General features: G+C 48.2%; 2 long non-coding RNA genes across 2 annotated transcripts; both read right to left on the bottom strand.

Annotated features, from left to right (window-relative positions):
- Positions 1–4,475: 4,475 nt before the first annotated feature.
- Positions 4,476–6,481, bottom strand: LOC120695778. Its single transcript, XR_005683897.1, has 2 exons — positions 5,283–6,481; positions 4,476–4,817 (listed from the first exon to the last, which is right to left on the bottom strand). It is a non-coding gene; the product is annotated as an uncharacterized LOC120695778 (long non-coding RNA).
- A 4,051-nt stretch (positions 6,482–10,532) lies between these two features.
- LOC120695779 lies at positions 10,533–11,471 on the bottom strand. The gene is made up of 2 exons (XR_005683898.1): positions 11,289–11,471; positions 10,533–11,164 (listed from the first exon to the last, which is right to left on the bottom strand). It is a non-coding gene; the product is annotated as an uncharacterized LOC120695779 (long non-coding RNA).
- Positions 11,472–12,885: the final 1,414 nt, after the last annotated feature.

Consider the following 12,885-nt stretch of genomic DNA (forward strand, 5'->3'; position numbering starts at 1 on the left):
TTCGAGTGATTTTGGTGATCGAATGACAACACAACACTTGGACTAATATGATTGTTAAGATGACCATTCTCAGGCGTTTAGATTCAAGTGATGACAAAGAAAAAGAAAAGATAGGCGTAGCAAGGCCCGAAGAACCGACGCCAAGGGCATCGGTGCATCCGATGGTAGTCGGAAGAACCGACGCTATGGAATTCTGGTGCAGAAGGGAATCGAAGCCAAGTCAGCCTATAGGCACCGGTTGAACCGACGGGTCAAAAAGGAGCATCGGTGTATTGGGCGTCCTATGTTCCAGAGACGATGTCAAGAACCCAGGAGAAGATTTTTCAGCACCGGTTCAACCGACGGTGCATCGGAGTATTGCGTCGGTGCAATGACGTCAGCGCCCAGGAGAAGATTCTTAAGCACCGGATGAACCGGTGATGCATCGGTACAAAGCATCGATTCAACCGGTGATCACTGCGTCAGCTGTCAGGAGTTCAACGGCTACTTCGGGTTATGAGTGACCGGAAGAACCGACGCTACCTCAGCCAGAGGCATCGGTTCAACCGGTGATATGCAGATTTTCAGCTGACCGTTGGAGCAACGGCTACAAGACTTGGTGGCCTATATATACGCCTCACCCCGGTCATTTGAAGCTTGCTGGAGTTGCTGGACATCCCACACACACCCAAGAACATCTCCAAGCCATACAAAAGCATCAAGATCATATCCTTAGCCCTTAGCACACTTTGAGAGTGTTGTGTAAAGGGTTAGCTCTTAGTGAGTGTGATTGCAAGGCCTTGAGCCTTTGTGTTGTGGTTCTTTAGCGAACCAAAACAAAAGCTTGGTGCGCCGGCACCTTGGAGCGTGAAGCTCGCCGGCAACGTCATCGACCCTCCGACTTGGTGTGGAGCGGCGACGACATCTTTGTGCGGGGGACGTGGAGACCCCCATCCTTTGTGGAGAAGCTCCTTAGTGGAACCCGGGGCCAAGGTGACCGTGATCAGTGGCGGAACCAGGATTGAGTTGAACCCCGGGCCGAGTTTTAAATATAGTTGTGACAAAAACCAGACGTCGACAAATTCATAGTTCAAAAGATACACGAGAACATACTGGAAGTTCAAAAGATACACGAGAACATAATGGAAAGATAGAAAACATACAACAAGTGTCATCACGAAGTAGTATATTTATTCTTCTTCAGCAATTTTTTGGGCCGAACCCCGGGCCATGGCACGGGTGGCCCGGGGTGTACATCCGCCACTGACCGTGATTGTGTTCACGGAAGAGACTTGGTGGCCGAGTAGCAATACTCTTAGTGAGTGCTACAACAACGTGGATGTAGGTGTGCCTTTGTGGCTAACCGAACCAAGGGATAAACACCCGCGTCAAGAGTTTGCTATCTCCTATCCCGCTCTTTAAGCTTCCGCATTTATTACTTGCAACCTTTGTGCCTTTACTTTCATAGAGTAGTTTCTTGTTAGGAAGGCTATATGGTGCATAACTATTTTGGGATAAGGGTTTCACACTAGAACAACCTAGTTGCACATCTAGATAGCTTATTTTAATTTAAGTTTTGTGTAAACTAGTTGGAGCCATAGGTCATAGTTTTTATTAGTGACTAATTCACCCCCTCCCCCTCTCAAGCTAGAGTACCCGGTTCCTTAGTACCTAGAGCGTCATCACCTTCCAGCTGGTCGAGTACAGACCTGAGGCGCTCAATCTCACGCACAACATGGACGAAATTCTCCCTGTTCCTTTTTGAAATTCACCCTGCTCCTTTTTTTGATAGACTGTGATGGCTAGATAAGATAGAATGGTAGAGCAACGTGTTAGATTTGGAACAGAGTACTTCACTTCAATCATTCCCTACATAGTACATGACTACATGAATAATTGAGGACTACTTGTTCATCTATGTTCGTTTTTATTTAATAATTAATTTGATCTGTCCATGAGCAAGGTAGTTAGTAGTATAAGTAGTACTAAGGTCCAGTTCATATACATATGCATAGCATAAGTAGATATGCTTTTGTTTAGTTTAGCCAATTCATTTCAGTTCTATTAAGTAGTCCTCGACTGCATTGGTATGTGATGGCTTGTAAAACAATCATAAGTATATTTCAATTTTTTTTGAACAAACATTGTGGTGTTAACTTATTTATTTATTTATTTATCACTAGCAAGGTGGCCCGCGCGGTTCGCGCGGCACACGCGTGCGATAGTTGGCATGACAATAATTAAAATTTTAATGTAATAAGCTGTAGTTATATTTTTCGTATGAATCTGTTAAAAAGTATCACTTGTAACATTATAATATTTTAGTTTATTCTAGTCTATTGCTAAAAGTAACAACTGATTATAATATGTAGGAGTGCTTGCTTTGGTTTGTCAAAAAAAAAGGGAGTGCTTGCTCTCTCGATCAGAGTTGTCGACGCTGCTTGGTGGTGGCTCCGAGAAGCATTCATTTGCCATGGCCTTCTTGGTAGAAGCAGCTGCCAAGGCTGCGAATTGGCCTTATACCGTTGATTGCTCCCGCAGCGCCGATCCACCATGCACCGTGCTGCACCACGCCCCTACTATACTGCCACGTGTCTCGGCTTAGCTTTGCTTGTGGCCAACGGCTGAAGCAGTGGGAGTCGCTGGCGCCTCGCCGATGCTGGCACCCGAGCGTGGTCGGCCCTCGCGGCGCACGGCACGCGTGCGTCCACGCCCGCAAAGCGTGCGGCGCCGCCCCCTCTGATCCTTATATAAATTGCTATACCTCTAAAAAATTTACTTATTCAGCTGCTAATTTTTTTTTACCTTGCCCTTCCGTTCACGTTCCGTTAGAAGATAACAGTTTAAGAGCCCTAACCGGTGGGACCAATATAGTAAATTATCCATATTGCCCCTCATCCGTCTGTCCTATCCTTATCCCCTCCCAGACGAGCTTCCGAGCTGCTGCTCCTCGTCAACGGAGCGCTCTCGTCAGCTTCTCTCTGGGCCGACTGCGCCGCCCCTGCCTTCCGTGCCGCCTCCTCCGCGCTCCCTGCCTCCACGCCGCCGCCGCGCTCCGAACCGGCCGCACCCCCCTGCCCCGCCCTCCGCGTACCGGGTCGGACTGCGACCAGGGTTTTACTTACCGACCGGTCTGGCCAAACCGGTGCGGTCCGGTACGGTATACCGATCCGGTTTGGCCGGAAATCGGTCGGTACCGGTGGAATTCAAATTTGAATTCAAATTTTGCAGTACAACCGGTTCGTACCGGTATACCGGTCGGTTTGGCCGGTATTCCGGCCGATTTGACTGGTAACCGGTCGGTTTGACTGTTAACCGGCCAAATTCAATTTTTTTTTGTTTAAATTCAAATGCCCGCAAAGTATACTAAATGAATATTTGTATAACATGTTTTAGTCTAAATGAACCCTCCAATCTTTTTTTTACTACTTTTACATTGTATTTGTATACTTTTGTATGCACTCTTTTTTTTGTTTAACTTCAAATCCCCGCAAACTATACTAAATGAAAAAAATTTTGAAAAAATTTGACACCATTAGATTCGTCGCACCTTGAAGTATTTTTAAGAATTTTTTGAGAATTTTTCATTTTTTTGAATTTAAATTTAAATTTTGAATTTGGGCCGATTTGGTACCGGTCCAAACCAGAACCGGACCGGACCGGTTTGACCGGTCGGACCGGTTCCCACCGGTTTGGTGAACCCTGACTGCGATGCGACGGATGGCCGGGCGTCGTGCCTGCCGCTCGCGAGGCAGGTCAGCCTGCTCGCGAGGCAGGTCAGCCTGCTCGCGAGGCAGGTCAGCCTGCGGGCGGGGAGCGCCACAACTTCCTCGTCTCGCCGCTGTCCTTCCACGTGGCGCTCGCGCTGGTGGCTACCGGCTCGCGGGGCGAGTCGCGGCGTGAGCTCTTGGGCATGTCCTCGCTCGACAGCCGTCCCCAAGAACCGGCCAGCCGGCCGCCGCCACCCTGCACGCACCGCTCCTGCCTACAATGCCGTTGTCCCCGGCGCCGTCCCCAGGCTCGACCCCACCGGTGCCCGAGAAAGTTGTCCCAGCCAGGGGCGGCGAAAAGACGCGCTCCTTAGGCGCCGGGGGCGGGTTCTTCAGCAGGCCCTGGCCGTGCTCGACCTTGGTCTCGAAGCGCCTCCCCTGCTGGCACTTAGGGCATGTACAACCCTGTAGACGGCTGCCGTCTATAAGAGTCTATAACACCGCACACAGATAATAATAAAGACAACTTGTACAGTGAGGTATCTGTAAGTCTGTCTACGAGTTATTTATTATAAGCATGGACACATAACACAAGGTGATCAAGTCTAAATTGGATCTTTGTATGTCTTTTTGTTGCATGTATAAAGCACAAGGTGATCAAGCCTTTTTGTACATGTATGTGAGTAGCCTGCAGTGATCCAGGCATGTGTTGTTCGGATGGCAATGCAGGATCGGAGCAGTCCCCAACCGGAAAGGCATGGGGCTTACTGCAAGCATCAGAAATCATTGTGAGCTATGAATCTCTTGGATTGGTATACTACAGGTTCATACAAGCAGCAGCTAACAGTTGGCTATCCCTCACAAATTAAATTGAAACAGAGAACATCAGTCCTGTAGAATGTCCAGCAATAGAAATAAGGCTATCCTTCAAGTAATCATAATATCAGGACACTACAAAGATTGAAATTTTACTATACAGGCAATGAATCAGCTGTCTGGAATATAAAAAGCAATGATTCAGCAATCCATTTCCTAGACATGCACTTGTTGCACTTCTTCAGTTCACAGTTAAAATTGAACTGCAGCATCAGCACGATCTTCTTGGTGGTATTGGCCTGAAAATCAAAACTGTTGGTATGTTAAAAATCATACTCAACAAAATGAGGTGGCTTAGAATTCCACAATAGCGTATACAAAATGAAGATTTTGTTTTTAATTTACATCAACTAAGGCTCCAATTCACATCAGCTAAGAAATCAGTTACAAGTAATATAGCACTAGTCACTAGAGAATAGTACTCGCTATCTCCATGGCAAAATTAAATTGGCAGTCAGCAGGGATATCATTTCTGACGAACACAGTTAGAAATACACATGGATCATCCAGCAACATGGCATCTAGACAGCATACACATGGAACTCTGAAAATGGCAGAAGGCAGATCAAATTATATACATACACAAGCTACCCGTCCTATTCCAGTGAAGAGATTTTTGCAGTTACTATATGACAAGAGGCCAATGCTACTGCGAACTACGCAGAGGGCCTTCAGATCCTTCAATACTGCACCAATCAATTCAGTAAAGAGAAGTACCTAAATCTTCAGATCCTTGCCTAAAGTCTTCCGTTCCGATCACCTATGCACTGTGGAGTACCTAAATATTCAAGAAAAACAGATAACCACCTATGCATCAATCAAATCAGTAAAGCTTGGGCACTTGCCATGTTGAAGGATGACATCGAGCTTGTGCCGCTAGAGAAGTTCAGCCACGGGTGGACCTTGGGGTGGTGGCGTAGAAGTTTGGACCGCTGATGGACCTTGGGACGGCAGCGAAGCTAGGGCCCCCGGTGGATCTTGGGGGCGCGGATAAGCTTGGTGGCCGGAGAAGAAGGAAGGCGTGGTGCTGATGGGAGGTCTTCACCATCTGCAGCTCCGCTCACCTCCTACGCCGTCATCAGGGGCGGATCCAGCGTGGGGGCAAGGGGGGCTCAAGCCCCCCTACCCCATGAACTCCATGGAAATTAGAGGAGAGGAGGAGGGAGAAGAAGAGGAAAGAAGGGAGAGAAGAAGAAGAAAGGGGGGCGGGAGGAAGAAGAGGATGAAGCAGCCCCCCTGCCAGTGATTCCAGCCTCCGGCACTGGCCGTCATCGCGGCCTTCCTACCCCGCACCGCCGTCGTGGTTGCTGTCGCCGCCACTGCCAACGCAGCAAGGAGCTCCCGCGCCGCCGCCGCCGCTGCAGTGTGTGATTTGGTGGTGGGGAGGGGATGGAAAGAGGACAGAGAAGGACGCGCGAGCAGGAATATTTCCGCCAAGGATGGGGCGCGCGGCTAGGGAACTAGAGGCTAGAGCATGGGATCGCAGGCACCGTCGGCAAGTGGAGGTGGCACCGTACAGCGCGAGACGAGCGGGCGGCAAGCCATCGGAGCACGAGCCGGGGCCGTCGTCTCGCGAGGCGATGGCGCCCTCGTCGCCTCGCTGCGCCGGGGAGTTTTTTTGCAAAACTTCCCTCTTGCAGACGGCATACAGACCCGCGTTGTACGTGCCCTTAAGCAGGTTCAATTGAATGTATAGTATTTGGATTATTAACTACTGATTTATGTTTATAGAAAATGGTAGTACAATAATTGTGCAGTTTGCATCAAATTCAGATACCATGACATGAGTTCAGGCAGCGAATTGCTACTTGTACGGTGGCACGATCCTCTCTGCTCTAGAGAAAACGGCACCCACGATTTTTCTTAGGCCGTGTCTAGATACATTTAATTTGAATTTTAAAAGGTCATTTTCTCATATTTAAAGTATTAAACATAGACTAATCACAAAACTAATTACAGAACTCGTCTATAAATTACGAGACGAATCTAATGAGTCTAATTAATTCATCATTAGAGCATGTTTACTGTAGCTTTATTGTAGCAATTTAGTGTCTAATCACGGTCTAATTAGGTTCATTTGATTTGTCTCGCGATTTACAGTTTATTTGTGTAATACGATTTTTTTCCCGACTACATTTAATACATCATGCAGACGATTTACAAAATTTCAAAGATGTGATTTAACTTCTGGCAATCTAGTTTGAGCTTTGAAAAACTAGATGATTTACAAACAAACCCAAAAAGAATCTTTCCGGCACCCACGGCGGGCAGTTGCGGGAGCCGCGCCATGGATCCTGCACGCGGCCGGCCAACCTTAGCTCGATCCGTTGATCGAGTCCTGTCAGTGAGGAGTCGCAGTGTTTTCCTGTACTCTCGGTCTCAGCTGTGTTCTTGGGAAGGGGATTAGGGGGGTGGGGTGGTGTAGCAGGGATTTAATTTGGAGACGCGGTGCGAGCTCCAGGGCTTCCCGCAGGCGGCGTCTGGTGGACCGGAGCCGGCAGCTCGCGCCGGAGTTCGACGCCGGGGTTTTATCAGGAAGTGGCGGCACGGCGGCTCGCCATCGGGGGCGTGACGAGCATCGGGGGCGTGAGGAGAGCAGCTGGGGAAGGAAGAAGATAAGAAGGGTACAACCATTTTTTTCCAACTCCGTTAGCCACCGCTACGGTCCATTCCGTCCCAAAAGACATAGGGTAAAGATAAGTTAGCGGCAGGACATGCAGATGCGATTGAAAAAATAGAAGTATGGAGGTCAAGATCACTCAACATAAGAGTATACAAGTTAAAGTCTCTTGATCCTGACCCCGATCCAGGGCGCGAGGTCCACCGCAGGGCAAAAGAGGAAGTGCGACTGCAAGGCGGACTCACCGACCGCCGCCACCGCTGCCGCCCCTTCGGTTCGAAACGCGACGGCGGCAATGCGTAGGAGAGCTCCTCCATGAGTGCAGCCATCGAGGATAAAAGCCTAGGGGAGGGGGCTGGGGCGTCGGGTGGTGTGTTTTGTTGTTATTGGTCGCAGGGGCGGGTACGATAGCTACGGTGAGAAAAAAACATAAGTTGTAGGCAGAAACATCTTCCAACATCTAATTTATTTAGGTCTACCCTTCCTCCCACCTTCTTCAATCTCGACATGTGGGTCCAACGTGAGAGGTATGGCAGGCCCGAGTCACATGAGAAAAGTTTTCAATTGTTTTCGATCTTTATAGTATAGATTTTTGGACTATGATATTATTTACCTGTATATTTTATATTGTTGTAACCGTTGTGTCGAGTCGAACATTCAGAGGGGTTACGTGATTCGTTATTCTCGCTTTTAAGTACTGGTTCCTAAGGCTGGACGAAAAACTCGTGGCTCGGTAGCTCGCTTGGCTCGGCTCATTAGTGGCTCGGCTTGTTGAAAATACTAACGAGCCGAGCCAAGATTTTAGCTCAGTATCTTATTGAGCCAGCTTGAGCTAGCTCGTGAGCCGAAACGAGCCAAAGCTAAAATCAAAATAGTAGCCAGACTAGCCCTAAATACTATACTCAGGCCAACAGTCCAAATTGAAAACATAATTCTCTCACTCCTAGCCCCCTCTCCCTACTGTCCCGAAGTCCAGATTCTCCAAGTAAAAAAATTCCTGAAGGCCAGTCTCAGTAGGAGTTTCATAGACACAATTATCTAGACTGAGAATTAGGTAACCGTGCAAGATGAATTTCATAGTGATGAAATTCTCCTCACATTTCATGAAACTCTATTCTTCTCTCTCCTTGCCATGTCAGTAAAAATGGTGGTATTTAATATCATGAAATTCTCCATAAAATTCTTATTGAGATTGACCTTATTCCTCCTTGGCGCACAGCGCCGCCACCGCCTTGGTCCTCCGCGCCCCTCTAGCCTCCACTTCCCAGTCGTCTTAGTAGGCAACCTCGCGGCAGACCTTTGCCTCTGCACGCCGCCGGCCCCGCGCAGGCGCACAGCCCCACCACGGCGCTCGCCTCTTCGTGCCTCGCGACAGCGCCCCTTGCCCCAATTTGCTCAGCGGTGAGACCCCTCTCCCCACGACAATGGAGGAAGACACCAAGCTAGCTGGTGGGTGGCTCTGGAATAGCTATCATTTTTTTTCAAACCGGCTCACGAGCTAAACGAGTCAGCTCGAGCCGGCAAACGAGCCGAGCCAGCTTGTTACTGTAATGAGCCAGCTCCAGCTGAGCCGAGCCGAGCCGAGCCGGCTTGATATTCAGCCTTATTGGTTCCCGATCGTTGTTGACATGCTTTTGATCGAATCATACCGATTTGATATCCCACATAACCGGTTTCGTTTTCCCGACCGAGCCTTCCTGTTCCTATTTCCATTTCCAAATAAAAATATGAAAATAGAAATAGTTACGATATTTTCTCGACCGTTTTCATCCCTACACAGGAAGGCTGCGTGCATGTGCATTGAAGAGGGGTCAATAGTGTCAATCAGCCTATCAGGTATATGTGGCAAGGACGAGATGAAGACGAGAACTCTAATCACGATCTGTTATTGCAACAGTCTCGGTACCACCTTAGTTTCTGAATTTAACTCCCTGTAGAAGTAAATATTATAGTATTTAATAGTGTTGTGATTTTAGAGGTAGATGACGTTCTCATTGATAACGAGACGCCGATGATATACTCCGAGATATAGTTTGCATATGTTCTTAGAGATCAGTGTCGTATAATTTTATCCTTAGGAAAAATACACATCCATCCAAGTCTACTTCCCGGTTCCCTTCGAAACCTCAAATTTCAGAGGACTTTTCTGTGAATAAAAAGTTGGGGAGTTATCGTCTAACAGGCCGAATTGAGAAATCCGGGCCTCGGAAACCTCGTGACGGCCCATAGTGCTGGGCCGGCCAAACCAGCCGATTTTTGAAAATTTTTTATTTTTATATTATTTTTTTCGATTTATCAAAAATATACGGCGAAATTTTTTTTTCAAAAATGTCACCCAGCCGCCGGTTCATCCGGCGGAAGGTAGGTACCGCCGGATGGACCGGCGGTAGGTTCATACCGCCGTTTCAATCGGCGGTAGGTAGCCGGGTCGGTGGGCCGTGGTGAGCCGGGAACCTACCGCCGGTTGAAACGGCGGTTTTTGAGACTTACCGCCGGATCATTCGGCGGTAGGCTGCTACCGCCGAACCAACCGGCGGAAGGACCCCTCTTAAAGCTGTCGCGCTCCGGCCAGCGCCTCCGCTCGCACTTCCAGCACCGCCACGCTCCTCCACTCGCTCGCGTCGCCCGCTCCTCCGCCCGCTCCTCCGCTCGCTCGCGTCGCCCGCTCCCCTGCGCGCCGGCGGTACCCCGCCCGCCGCTGCGCGGCGCTGCTCGGCCGGACGCCGGGGCGCGCCTCGGTCGCTCGCCCGCCCCTGCGCGAGAAAGAAGCGAGGGCGGGCGTGTTTTGTCTCAGGTACACTTTAAAATCTAGTTTTATGAATAATAGTATGTAGCCTAGTACTAGGAAATATATGCATGTGTAGAGTATTGGGTGTAGAAATAGTTTTAATGAATATTATTGGTTTGGATATAATTATTTTAGATATAAATTGTAGTACATGAAATTAAAAATATTAGTTTAAATACGAATATTAGTTTATATATATATATATATATTAATGACTTGAAATAGACATATTAGTCACATAGAAATATTAGTAATTTATACTATGTTAGATACAAAACCTAGAAATATAAGTCGGTTATAGAAATTGTAGAGAACAAATTAAGATAGACCTAAAAATTAATTACGTCCCATTACTCAATTTACAATTATAATTGATGATAAAAAATGCTATCAATATTGGAATGGTCATCAATACAATATAACTGAGTCACATACAGTGCTTGTTTAATTGAAATATGAAAAATTGGTAGGATCGACGTATGTCGACATCTGTGTAGACAGGGGCGGGCCCAGGATTTGGGACCTTGGTATTCAAAATTGTAAGCAGTGGAAAAAAAAATTAACAGCCCAACATACATATTAGTAGCACATGATTTAGTACTAACAACATAAATTGTTCATAATCTGAATTCTGAAATTGTTCAACATATAGAAAATAGAGGTACTAAAACAATAAATGGCATTGATAAGGATGCTTACAAATTACAAGATAATTTTTCGGTCCTTCATAGCTTGAAAATAATTGATGATGTCCTCATCCTTCGCTTGAAAATACCACTATCTGCCTTTGATTTTCATTAGTAGGTGGAGCAACAACCTCTGACTCAAAAGGTTTTTTCTTTGCCGCAGCTCTTTGCAAGAAAGATTTCAAATCAATGGCGGCACTACCACCCCTCTTTCTTTTCATAGTTTAAACCTACAAATTAGAAGGATTCAAGATTTAGAAAATTATGACTACATGTATACATTACTGCTACTTTTTTCACAAATCCATAACTATAATTAATCACAAATTATACATAAATTTCAATTCACCTTGGTTCACGGTCTCTGGTGGTCTTCTTCGCGAACCGAGCTAAGACACTTGCCGGCTTCCTGTCTCAGGCCGTCGCTCCGTCCGGCCTGTCCGTCGCTCCGTCTGGAGTCCGCCGGCCCGCCTCTACCTCGGGCGGCTGAGGCTGCCTTCTGCCGCTGCACGCCATAAAGCAGCTCTGTTTAGATCGAGATCAGCCAGCTTGCTAGTGAATGATTGAGGCCCGCTGTTCATCCATTGATGACTAGTCTGCTCTTGCCGGACAGGATGATGGTTACTTACAGGGTTGAGAGTGGGGTGCTCCCGGAAGCTGTCCTCGAGCACGGCCGCCTGGTCCTTGGACAGACGGAGCATCTTCCTTGAGCCGTCGATGCCGCAGCCGCCTCTACCTCGGACAGCTGAGGTGCGTGCCTGGCCGCTGTGCGCGGTGCGCCGAGCGCGCCGGCCTGCCCCTGGCCGCTGGCGACCTGGCGTGGCACCGAGCCGCGGCGGGGGCGCCTGGACGCGCGGCGCCGGCACAGCGGCACAGCGGCACTGCAGGGCCGCCCCAGCCCCAGGACGACTGGAACGGACGGATCCGGGGCTGACGAGCGGCGGCCTGCAGCGGTGCAGCCCGCAGCCGGCGGCGGCGACCGGCGATGGCCAGGCGAGGCGGCGGCGCGGGCGCACTAGCGAGGACGGGGCGGCAGGCGACGGGAGGGCGGGGAGGGGATCAGGGGAACGGCCGAACGGGCCAACGGGGCAGGGGTGGGGGTGGGATTGACTCATTTTTGGGCTGTGTGAGGGAATTGGGCCTGCGGTGGGTGGGCTGTTTAGTTGTTTTTGGCCCAAATGAAGATTGAGCTCTTAGTAGTCCAGTTTGTAAGTATGATTTTTATTTTTTTGAATCATATACTTAGAATACACTATATGTATAAAATTTTTGTTCAAAAATAATTGGTATTCAACTGAATACCATTGAATTGAATGGGGCCCGCCCCTGTGTGTAGAAAATATTATTAATATTTAAATTGTGGTCTGAATTTGACATTACAAAATAACATAAATAATTACTGGCGTTGATTAAATTGTAAGGACGAGTAATTAATGTCGTAAATGTTGGCAGACATGTCAGATGATTTTAATTTTCAAGTATTCTATGGGTCAGGAGAAGTTAGATATGGTCCTGAAGGGGTAGATTTGTCAGAGTTTAGCTCGATCACAAAAAAATACCCCGAGCTAGAGAGAGGACTTGGATTTCAATATCCAATTGGCTATTTAAGGCTTTCGGCCTTAATCGAGACGGGTACGTTATATCGTTTGTTTTACTTATTGTTACATGCCTTCAGGAATGTACGATTTAGCGGTTAACATTTTTTTTGTTATGCAGCCTTCTTGGGTCGGCGTGCAGACGAGCAAGTCATACCACGACTTCGTGGGACAGTTTGACGCTCTTGTGGACACGGACGTGAGGTGGACTCCGTACACTGCAGCCGACATTTACGCCCGGGCACCGAGCGATCTTTCTTCCTTATGCCTGCGAGACCACGAGTACTGGATGACGAGAAAGCCGATCCTTTACGACATCCACGTCGAGGAGTACCACGTGAACCGGGTCATGAGGCAGTTCGGTCTCTACCAGCAGACCCCGGTCCCAATTGTGCACTCAGTGGAGGCCCACGTCCACAGGTATCGAATATATAGTTCTGTTAACAATTTATTTATTTTTTTTAACCTACCACTTAGCATTGATTCGCTCAATCTTTGTATTATAGGTGGACACGTCAGGGCCAGCCACCAGACTCGTGGTGGGCCGACAAGATCCGTCCTTACGTCGACTCCTGGGCCGCAGCCCTCGACGACGTCATTTTCGAGGATCGGCTGCACAGCAACGAGGCGT

This window comes from Panicum virgatum, chromosome 2K (assembly GCF_016808335.1).
Source record: "Panicum virgatum strain AP13 chromosome 2K, P.virgatum_v5, whole genome shotgun sequence".
Taxonomy (NCBI): domain Eukaryota; kingdom Viridiplantae; phylum Streptophyta; class Magnoliopsida; order Poales; family Poaceae; genus Panicum; species Panicum virgatum.